We start from the raw sequence: 12,825 nt of genomic DNA, 5'->3' as shown, positions 1-12,825 counted from the left end.
TTTTAACAGGAACCGTCTGCTCAGCTTTGCGTAAGTTTGATTCGTTTTATCCTTTAAACTATTTTTTTCTGACGAATGGATAGTTTTTCTTCGGCTCGGCTATTGTTAGCTGTGAATCTCGGAACCCATTTGTACAGTCTGGCCTAAATTTGAGACCAGTAATTCAGTTTGATAATCAGTAATGTTTAAAAGACTATCTCAGTTCTTTACTCATGATGTAAGACGACGTTTACGTCGCGAAGACTGTGCGACTGGCCTCGGATCCCATAAAAAATAAAATGTTAAGTGTTTTCTTTTTGCAAAGTACTCATTTTATTTGAAATATTCAGCTAGACTACACGTTCACGTTAGATTACGAAGTTAATCTCATGTATAAATGTATAGGTTTAATGCATAGGAACCATTAGGCAAGAAATGGCTGAGAAACTTAACGTATTTTACCGTTATGAAAGTCAGTCAATTCCTTTCAGAGAAATTGCGAAATCCAACCAAGTCTTTCATAAAGAAATCGAACGGAATCGAGTCACTTTTCCTTGTTTTCGGGAATTATCCACAAGACAGTCGATTTTACACACTAGTCGTCATTGCAATAAAATAAATTCATTCCCCGATTCATCATAATTCTCAAAAATATCCCTAGGAACATGTGTAGATGTTTCTGATTTATTTTTTTGCTAAAATGTCATCTAAGAAAATTCATCATTCTGCTGATGATACTGGATCCAGGGTTTCAATTCTGTTCGCAAAACCACGGTGTTCAGATAAATACTGTGGTTCATTGAACTCAATCTCGAATCACTTTACGTTGTTAATATACTTGTCGTGAGTAGCCAGATGTAGCCAGATATAGCCACCATTAACGAGTTTATTATAGGAATTATTTATGTGAAGCCTCAATTATGATCATCTTTAACGACTTGATTGATGCAAATCACCTCTTCCTCAGATATTTTACAACTGTATTATACATACCTTTCAGCGAGGGAACATATCATCATTTTTCAAAGTGAACTTTTAAAAATATGACATTTTCAAAAAGCCTAATGATTTGTTGAATATTTTCTATCACTTTCGTACTTGAAATTATATATTTTACCTCTTACGGGGTTGTAGCACTTTTACATTATGCTAATTGAAGATTTCCGAAAGTCATGTTTGAATTGGAAATAAATCCTTAGAATGATAATTTCGCAAAGAACTAGTATCAGTACTTTATCATTGGGCTAAAACATTTAAAAAGAAAACAATCTAAAACTGAAATGTACAAGCACCTTTGGATACCTTCCCCCTTTCCAGTAAAGAAGACAATATATTCAAATAAGCACTATTAATCGTAGTTATTGTAACCATTCTAACATCCGAGGCCTTTCCATTTGCCTACAACGTTCGGCCATAAGGAAATATATAAAGAAATCTAATTCGATTAGTAAAAACAAATGCCAGAAAACCGAAACAGCCCCTAATGCAGTCAGTTCCATTTAAATACCGGCACCAAATTTTTGTCACGGCCATGTCACTGGTTGACATTGAACATTGACTCGAAGATTTCATTTCACAGTTCTCGGTAGGAGTAACTCGGTGCATACATTTCAGTTTCTAATACTTGCTATCAGATTACCCATCAGAGAATTAGTACGTTTATATTCTGTCCTAATTAAACCCGGGTTTTTATCGTTATTAACGAGATTGCGATTCAAAAACGCACGCAGATTCTATGTGGAAATTGATTTTTAAAAAAGCTATTTAAAACCGATAATACAATGGGCAAGAGATCTGAGAAATCACCCAGTCAACTCTTTCAAAAGCAACGAACTCTGTTTCTATGGTTTCTAGTACACGATTTCGTACGTGACCCTTTTGGTATTTCTTTTGTTTTCGTGTTGTTGAAAGCTCTCAACTTTCATTGTCAGTTACGAAACATACAACTTAAACATATCTGTAAACATTGAATGGACCGCATATAAAATCGGTAAAATCTTTTATTGTTCGTATGTAATTGAAATTTGATTGAAATTTTAACTCGACATAAAATGAAATCTAAGGCTAAACAAAAATGATACCTTGTTGCTCCTAATCGGCCAGGTTACTTTTGTAAACTGCGATCAAATTTGTAATCAGTTCATTTCTAAAACTGCCGGGTCTGTTATTGCTAGCTTGAACGTGATTTAGAAATAGATAATGTACATGGTACTTAGACGGGGAACTCCTTAAGCTCAGCCGAAGTGAGAAACAAGGTTTCAAAATTAATATATATTCATTCCTGAATGGCGTCTTTAGGTCACTTCCGTAGTCTCCAGGTAGCGTGTTGAAAGTTGGACGCTGGATAAGAATTCGAAGGCTTCAACAATCAGCCTACGATTGCACTTTCGGTCGATAACAACATATACGATAAGTGATTGAAGCGCGTTGTTTTGTCACCGCAGGCTACAAACAGCTTCAACTAAACAAAATGTATAATCACTTAGTATGTCACCTGAGACTGGGAATATTATGATAAATCGATTGATTCTTCACAAAACCTGAAGGATTTAAAGTTGTTTAATCAACTGAATCAATATGATCCTTGAATTATAATGGATACTTTACGTTAATACACAGGCTTTTGACGCCGTATAAACCGTTGCAATAATGTTTATATACATTGATAACTGCTATGCATTATTTAAGGAGTTCCCTGTGAGTTGATGTGCACTACGTCATCAATAACTCAAAATTTGGCATTTATTTTGTAATTAAACATATTTCATCACTCCTATTTTCTATTTGATAAATTTTTGATGAGTAAATTTTGAGAGGATGTGCACTACGTCATCAACACATCGGCGCTGGATTGGAAGCCAGGCAATTCAATTCAATAATCGATATATTCAAATGCGAAATAACTTTATTGACGCTCTATATTGTACGTACTATCAAAATTACCTCTTTATGTATTTTTGGTAATTTCTGTATCATAGTTGTCAGCAATATTGACCAATATTCGTTTGTTGTTTTTCAAGGCTTTAATAAACTTTCAAGTTAGTTTTCTTGTTTCGTTACTATTCTCTATTACCGTTTTTCAATTCTCTACAATAAGCCAGAAAAAAATTAAATTCATTTCTTGTATTTTTCTTTGCCTAAGAGCATATTGCAAATAAAATGCGCCATTAATGGCTTACAGTTAATGAAGAGATATCATTAACGTATTTCAAACAATAATGTGTTTTTGCGATTTGCTGATAATGTTTGCATTCAGTTATTTCCCTAAAGCGTAATATGTACATACACCCGGGACATAGACAGGGTGTGACAAGTATTTCAGAGAATATGTCCGCTGTTCTGGACAGGAATTGAATTTAATATTATCACGATGGGCGGTGGTCATTTTCCCAATGAAGATATGAACTGATGGATATGGGGTGGAATGACATACGAGCTTCCAGGGTCTTGGATTGACAATCATATCATTATTTCCGAGGTGCCGGTTTCACCAACGGGGGTTAACTTTAAATCTGAATCAGTAAATTGACCCGTATTAGGGGCTTAATTCCTCTCCTTCTCGTTGTTTATATTATTAAAGGTTTGTGATCTGTTATTATCTTTGCTAAATCAATTTCTGTATATTTGTACTTTTTACTCAATGCAAATTATCTTTTTGACCAATAAAATATGAATGAATGAATGAATCCCTGTTCGTGAAACCGGACCTAGGTGATAGCCATGTAAAATGTATTACATCTTATAGTTATAAATTCGTTAATCTTCAACCAGAAATCATTGCCTCTGGAACTAATATTGCCCGTAGAATTTGCCTGCATTACTTTTTCGACGCCAGATGAAATGAAATTTGTGAGTTGAATATTTTATGATATTTAATGGATTGTTGGTACGTTGTAATGATTGATATCCTCAGAGGATAAGGTGCAATTAATTCCGATTCAAATATACTAATGATACATAAATGTCGATTTGTCACGTTTAGTGTCAGTAAATAGTGAAATTTTCACATTTTTTTCTGAATATCGTTGCGTACATAATAACTATACATAATCCGGGAGTGAGCGGTTCTTTTTTGTTTCATATCGTCTCGATTCCACATCCCATATTTGAAGCCCGAATTTCCCTAGCAACCTTTGGTCTGGAGTGTCTGGTGACATGTTGGCGAGGATCAAAGCAATGTTAATGATGTCTTTAAACGCTAGGTAGTGCATCAGCATACCGTGGACGTCACCTCGGGTAACATACTGCGGGCGTTATTTACATCTGCTTTACGCATTGAATTTCACCCGTTTTTGGTCGAAGTCGAATATTATCTGATTGACCACTCAGTTTGTGAATACGATTATCACTCCAGATGCAGACGACAAATCTAAGCAGGTTTCGCGGTAAAGAATTGTAGGTTAATTCACGTACTATATATACTATATATATATATATATATATATATATATATATATATATATATATATATATATATATATATATATATATATATATATATATATATATATATATATATATATATATATATATATATATATATATATATATATATATATATATATATATATATATATATATATATATATATATATATATATATAATTATAATTATCCACGTTTATTAAAGATCTGTCACAAGACAAAAAATATCACTCAAAACTCAGGCAAAACTGGCCTTTGAACGATATAGAACCGTTCGTATCAATAATGAATGTTGTTCATTAACCGTTCAGCGTGATATTTAAGAATCATAAGGAACATCTCCGGACTCTTATCGTAAGGTGGCGCTTTAAGTCTCGTTATGTATGAGCGATACACACCGCTTCACGCTGTAGAATTACTCGCGTGCCATACTTTAATTGAGCCAGCTCCGAGATATAAAACCGATTCCAGAGATGTACGCAGATATCAAAGCAACAGGCGATTCATATGCAATGCAACCGCCTTGAGCGATAGATGTTCCCCGATGGTGAACCTTTCTTTCCACTGATTTGACGGATACTGTAGGATTTGTATAGCGAATAGATAGAAAATCAAAAACTTAAGATTTTAGAATTTTCCGCAATGACTACGCATGGATTTATTTCGTTATTATCTAAGAAGTGTCGAAAAGATTATTGTTAAAGAAAACAGAATGTACATTACGAGCAAGTAGACTGGGGGAAGGGTGTTACCGCGCCTGAAAAAAAGAGCAAATTCTTTATACTGCGGGAAGAACGTAAGTAGCATATTTAAGTAATGAAAAGCATTTTATTGTTATTATGATATAGATTACTAATCGACGGAAACTTTCTGAAATCTACCAGATGACGAGTTGTGTGGTGTATTCCGTTTTCAAAGAGGCAAATGTTCCGTTAATACAATTTTCGTGTTTACTCATTGGACTTGTTACAGCGGCCAACGTAAACAATGCAACTATATAAACTATCGGGGAGATGATGCAGGTGGGATCGTTCCTCTAGGGGGCGCTGTAGAGCTTCATTTACATAAGTAAACATTGAACGGGGTGATGAACATGGCGCAAAAGTACGAACGCTTTTGCGGTCGACGGGGTTGTTTCAACAACCGAAGTGATCAAGGTACATCTGGCTTGCACGAACCGGCAGCTTGCTTTTCTAAAACTAATGGCGCATTAAAGTACTATTTAATGGTACGGTGAAAATGAAAATGTTAGTTTAGAAGTGAAGGCGCGATGTTCAAGATGTAATTAATTGTTGGTTGTAAACTGTCACTCGGGATCTTCCAGTTCTCTTCATTTTAATGCATTGATCGCGATCTTGAACGCTTAAGCAGCTTGGTGTAATAATTCAATGATTACTCCAAGGAAGCAGTAACATTAGGGGCGATCGCTTGAGTTGTACGTAATAGTTCTTTCTGCGGCATCAAACAAATATTCATCGAATTCTCAATGTCACCTTGTGTCGGTGTCACAATGATACGAGGGGAAAGTTCCCAAATGAAAGTGATATTGGATGTCGTCTGAATTGCTATATTCACCACAGCAAACAAGGAGCGGATTTACTTCAAACAACAAGCCCTGTTTGGCAATATTTCTTGCGTGTGTCCTTACGTCACCCTAACGAATATGGATTTCGGTGAATCACTGGGTTTTAAAGTGGTATTTGGCATTTTTCGATCGCCGTTTTAAATCTAATGTCTGTACAGTGAAATAAGTAAAACATGATTGATCGAATCATCTTGAATGTAAAATCGAAATTACGTGAAATGGATATCGGCTATAATCAAACCGTTCATTGCATACTGATGAGAACTCACCCGAGCGATCAATTTGATTTTTGATCCACCACATTTTGCGCAAAACCAACGCACATTTTGCCTCCGGTTTTCAAGGAAAATGATTTTGTATCATTCAGAATATTCTAATTCCTTCCAAAGATTCCATTTCTCATTGAGTTTTAGTTTTAATTCCGAGCGAAATAATCGATAAAAAAGGATTCTTTGCACTGTATTGCGACGGGGAGATTTGTATGGATGCAAAAATCGAAGAAATGCACAGGGAATGATGAATAAATACGAAAGATGAGAGAACCCGTAGCGGGTTCTATTTCTAATCTCCCACACACGACGGACGAGAACAAAAACTACGAACCAGATCAAAAGGTGTATTAAACAATATAGACCTACATATGCTACTGGAAAATCGAAGGCAGTACTTTCGATACTACAAATCGCATCAGTATATGCATATTATCAGGAAGTGCGTGGTCTATGTAGACTTTACCCTACGGGTTTTAATACCCGAAGGTATGAATTACTCTAAGACGGAAGAAAAACAAGCCCATCCCAGGGAATATATATATGTATACATGATGCGCGCTCAGAATCGACATCGTGTTTCATGTTTCATTCGAACTTTAAACTCAATCGTTGTGTCCACTAAATCCGCGATCACACGAGCAAGTATGACTCGGAACAAAATCGTCGAAGTTGCAAAAGATTTCAGCACTAGTCAGATTCTGTGCGAATGCCTAGTGGTCCTGGGAGTGACCTTACTTGCCACAGCATCGTTTCGAAGCTTTTTCGGGAGAGTTTTAAAACACCCTCGAGCGAAAATGCTATGGAAATGGTGCCCTGGCAAGCGAGGTGAGTGATTTACAAGAATTATTTGCTGATCTGGACCAGTTTGACCCGTGCCAAATGGCTCGGTATGATTGCGGCTTTGATCTTCACATATCTTACATATCATTCTATAATGTATAAATACATTACGGAGCAATAAAGAATTGAATTAAATTATTATGCAATGATTCTCGCATGAACGCCGAGTTGCACGTGTTGAACCCAAGGTCAAGATGAAGGTCAAGTCCTCCTAATCGACCATGATCTCACAACGCAGTGCACAACCAGTAGATTGTGACTCGGGAGCCGAAAGCCGATTACTGCGATTAAACGATGCAAGCCGCACCTGTTCTCTCCTTGTTAAAGTGACACCCCAGTAGGTGAAATTAATTATGGTACGACAGCGGAACTTAGAGCAATTTTGTGATAGAATATGACTTGAGTGTATAATTTCAATCACATTGCCACCTCTATTATCGAGAAAACGCCTATTGGGGGCTTCCGAAAAATAAGTGTATACGTAACACCCAAGCTTATTTATGATTTGTCGATGATTTTATTCTATCTTCCTTTATCAAGCCTTGAGTTTGACCTTTACAAGCGTGCATGTACGTAAAAATGAATATGTAATCACATGTATAAAGCTTCGATTCTTTGTCTATATACCGTTTAGTGACATGTATCAAAGATTTCGTGAAAGAATACATTTCGGAAAGAATACATTTTTGCCGGAATTCTATATTCCGAGTCAATAACGATACCCATATCCCATTTTTCATGCATGCTCATTATTGTGTTAAGAAATTTGATAACTGTAATAAATTAGCGATTAATTCAGAAAATTGAATATGAAACGGCCTGTAACTAGATTTGGACGCCTCAACTGAACCTAGTCGAGACCAAAGTGTCTGATGGCACGGGATGCGACGGCGCCGACGACAAATCGGTGTTGAATATAGTTGCAGTAATCGGAAATGTCCCGGCCCCAAACTAATCAGAGGCTGCCTCAATCGCCATCGATACGGAGGTCCAAACGATACGTTCTATTGTTGAGGAGAGATTTCATGTCGGTGCATTATTGCTTTTACGAAATCAAATCAACATCTGGACCGAGTTGTGGAGATACAAGCCAGTTGACTTCTTATTGAACTCTTGTTTAATCCTTACCCAGAGGAAATAAACATTATCTTCGATATATATGCCGATGTTCCATGGCATCGGTATCGTGGGCAAAAACTGGTACTGGTTCGACAGGTGAATAACATATGCTGTACACGGGAGGCAGTATACAGCTCTGTGGTTGAACGAACGGCTACCCGTGGGTCAGTTCACTTTTACCTGATGAGCTAAAAGCCGTTAGGAATTTCGAAAAGCCATTTTTGTTTCTCACCAAATGGCCGGAAAAACCTCAATTCTTAAACTCGCGTTAGTAGATAAATCCGCGTCTCGCTCAGTTTAGAATTACATATGATATAATCGGCAGAGGAAACAAACTTCAGAAAATAAAACAGTCATTTGTGTAACATATGATATCGATATTTAGAATTTTAATTGATGCTCGGTAGTTAGACGAGATGGTTGATGTTCTGTCGACTAAATGGGACCGCACCCAAGTCTCAGTGATTACTCACAACAAGCGTTCATGTACGCGCTTAACATTTTTAAATTCAAATATGTATATTAACAATTTCCATTAAACTAAACTAAACGATAGGTGCGGACGAGTCCCCAGGAAACTCTTATACAGGCTGCAACTTTTATTACAATTAGCGGTATGAAAACTGATATCGGGATTTTTTGTTCCTTCATCAACCAGCTCTTCACACGTATGTGTCTGTCAATGCATCGGTTGAAAAAAAAAACATTTTATGTTCAATTATCATGACTGGGCAAAGGAGAAGTTCTATTTAGATCATTCTTAAACAACATTGAATCTTTAGAGCTATATTTTCAAATTATTTTTTTGAATGCTTTGCTTATTGTGAATGCCTGAACTATGTCGATGATAAGCATCTAAAACGGCTAAAAACGAATAGAATCGCGAAACCAAATCATGTGGGTATGCGTAATACGGTGGCAACCGTTCAAATTATTGAATTTTCACACCGAATCCCGTGAGATATGCTTGATGAAGTACAACATGTTCCCAGGAGAATAACTCATTTCAGTAAAAATGAAAAATCCTGTACCCATCGTTAAAGTACACATGCGACGACACTGCAACAGGCGGCAGTGAACAAGAATATACCAACATTATTAACAGTAAGATCAATATTGCTAAACCGATTACGACACTAGGAAAAGACAGCATATCTAACAGTGACAATGTCGAGGATTCATCTCCGATTATGGCTGTGAAAGTTTATTTTATCGTTAGGCTACATCCATGTGTGACCGAGGCGTTTTCCGACACAAAGCAACATTTTAATCGGAATTTCAACGGCAGTAGAATATCAATATAGCATACCAGACGAAAATTATGCCGGTATTGATAGTGATATTCGTTTTTTGTCAATAATCGAACGGCAAGCGGTAAATATCATTTCGTAGCTTTTGTTCGCTATTAGAACGTGGTCAATATTTTCTAATCTATTTCTATCCGCGGAAGAATACGACGTTATAGAATGGCATTTCCGATAGAAAATTGCTCGAAGCGAATAATTTTAATATCGAGTCACGAACACCCATCGTTACATCAGCGAGAACAGTTGGAATCGATTGTTCAGAACAGGGTGTGGCCCAACTTCTGCCTAGCATAATTACCGTGTACATGTACCGTACAGGTACACGTTAGTACACGATATAGGGATCTGCGTAATATATAATTTTCTCCATTGGACCCAGTTCCAATTCCACGGTTCTCGGTTAAAACTTGACTCGTTTCCAATTTTAGAGTCAAGTTTCGACCAATATTACCGCAGAACTGGTTCCTAAGGTATACGACAAAGAAAGAAGGAAGAAATTCCGCAATTGACATAATTAATTCTAGTGCGTATAGGTAAAAATCCCCCACCACTAGTCGATTACAAATCGAAAGTCAATATATTCTGAATTTCATTTATCAGGGCCGTGCCTAGTGGGGATCAGGGGGTAATTGCCCCCCAGAAATTTTGGTCCCTTTTTTGCAAAATATCATTGTTATATCCAATAGAACTGCCGTTTTTTGGTTTCTCTACCCCCAAAATTCAGATGCTAGGTACGGTCCTGTTTATATCCCTTATTTTCATGATAGAAAAAAGCCAGAAATATACTAGAATGATTATAAATGCATAGAATTGGAGAAATATCCTGTTTTGTTCTTTAAAAATCGTCAACTGCGGATTTTTAACGTAGGCCTCTCATGTGTATACGAATATACGAATGTGTATACGAATAAGCTACGGAAGACATGAGATGATATTGTAAAGCGATATTTGTGTATAGTAGCGGGTAAAATATTTTATGAGATTTTATTCGTTAACACTTGCATGTATCGTAGTGAATAATCGACGGGAATGGCTTTGTTATCGGATGGCGGTTTCCTGGCGATACGTGGCGTGACTGGAAATCACCTAGTTCGCACCTTTATAGTCCGAGTCGACTACTTACACACTACTTAAAACGTTGGCGCTCGATGCATCATCAACGATCGTTCGTAGATGCTACGGACACGATTCACGTATACGTATACGTTATGCTCGGAATATAATCGTTCTGATGATTACTCCAAGCATTATGATGATAGCGGACAGTCAAGTGCTAAAACGTTGAATTAGTAACGAAGATTACACGTTTTTTTTTTTTACTACTGAAGATGAGTCGAGCTGAATGATAGCGCGGAAACACTGCACGTGATGTATAGTGCCCATTATATGCACGTAGATTATGAATGAAATGATTCCAGACTCGAAAAAGCGACCCGGCTGAATCAAAGTCACACAGCCAGCAACGTTCGAAATGCAATTTGCTTTTTATTAAATCATCGAGTTCTGTCTAAAGAAGTTCGAGATTTAGATATCGGAAAATTGAAATATAATTCCAGCAATTCATTTTTAACATTAATATCGACTAGGCCTGAATCTTCTAGATTCTATTGAACTGCACGTTTCAAAGTGTATGTTAATCTACGTGGACAGTAGCTAAGAATAAATTAGAATCTATTTGATTTTTCTCTTTTTCATGGGAAAAATTATTTGCAATTCAAATCTTATATTTTAGTCTTCCTTTTATGGGATTCTAATATTCCAAAATTATTGCAAAAGCGTCGATTTTTTACTATATTTTTACCAGACCAGTCGAGGCTCAATATAATTTTAATTTCATATACGTACCTTATCACTAGGTGCTACTAATTTCAGCTGTATGTGATGGAGACCAACTGGGTAAAAGCAATTTTTCAATCGGCTGTTTGTCCTTATTGCGGTTATTGTGGCGCGACTGTATTGGTTCACTATATCGGAGAATCGGGTAGCAGCTACCCTAGTTATCGGGGCCCAATAATAACCGTGGACAGATGCATTGTTTGCCGCGTTGAGGACTCTCCGGTGCGTCGCTGCAAATTCAAGCAGAGCTGTTGACATCCCTGCATGCGGATAACATACTATTGTTCTTACAATTAACGCGATATCACAGTTTATAGCGACCACTAAATCGGAGACGGTTACTTTGTGCCACTTGCTGAGAATCGTTCGCAATTAACAGCGACTCTCGGGCGAATCGGGAATTCTTTATTTTCCCCCGTTTCTGTCACAAAGCATATCAAATGGTTCGCGTAGTTAAATATGCATGATACTTTGTTACTGCGAATTTGCGCCCAATAATGATATGTACATCAAGTTCCAAGTTCGCGTTATAGCAGCCACCCTGGCCTACAATAGAAGCTTGACATAACATCGAGCCATATATCCAATAATGTTTATAATGTAAATACTGCAAACGTTGACGAGTAGTGCACAGATCGGAGACAGTACGACATTTACCAGCAGTTATACCATTCAGGAGATATACACGCGCGGATAATGGCTTTAAAAGTTGTCACTAAAAATGAAAATTATCATTCATTTTCAAAGGGATAGAGATGTAAATGTTGTGATAGAAATCACACATCTTCTTTAATCGGAGCCGGGTAAGTCTTTGATTTCGCTCGGCAGAGATTAGCTATGAATATTAGATAATCTCTCGAATGCTCGAAGTATTTTAACTTAGATCAAGAATTAGAGTTACATTTATCATCGACCCAGTAATACAACGGTCATTCATTCACATCTCGTAATTATTCAGCCGAACACATGTTCCTCGAAAAATGTAACATTTGTGAATATCGTCAATTGACTCACCATGATGTGGTGTGGCCTCGTATGGCTTTACTAAGGTTATTCGGTTTGCTCTATAGGTTTAATCACGCTATGGACGTTATAAACCTAATATTGGGCTGTCAACTAAAACTTTCGTTTAACTTTCATTCAATTATAATTTATCTATAGTTAATTAATAATTGTATATATATATATATATATATATATATATATATATATATATATATATATATATATATATATATATATATATATATATATATATATATATATATATATATATATATATATATATATATATATATATATATATATATATATATATATATATATATATATATATATATATATATATATATATATATATATATATATATATATATATATATATATATATATATATATATATATATATATATATATATATATATATATATATATATTTTAGTATTTTTAGTATTTTAGTTTT

The sequence above is a fragment of the Tubulanus polymorphus genome, chromosome 5, assembly GCF_964204645.1.
Source record: "Tubulanus polymorphus chromosome 5, tnTubPoly1.2, whole genome shotgun sequence".
NCBI classification, from domain to species: Eukaryota; Metazoa; Nemertea; class Palaeonemertea; order Tubulaniformes; family Tubulanidae; genus Tubulanus; species Tubulanus polymorphus.
Note: the sequence above shows the minus strand (reverse complement) of the source record.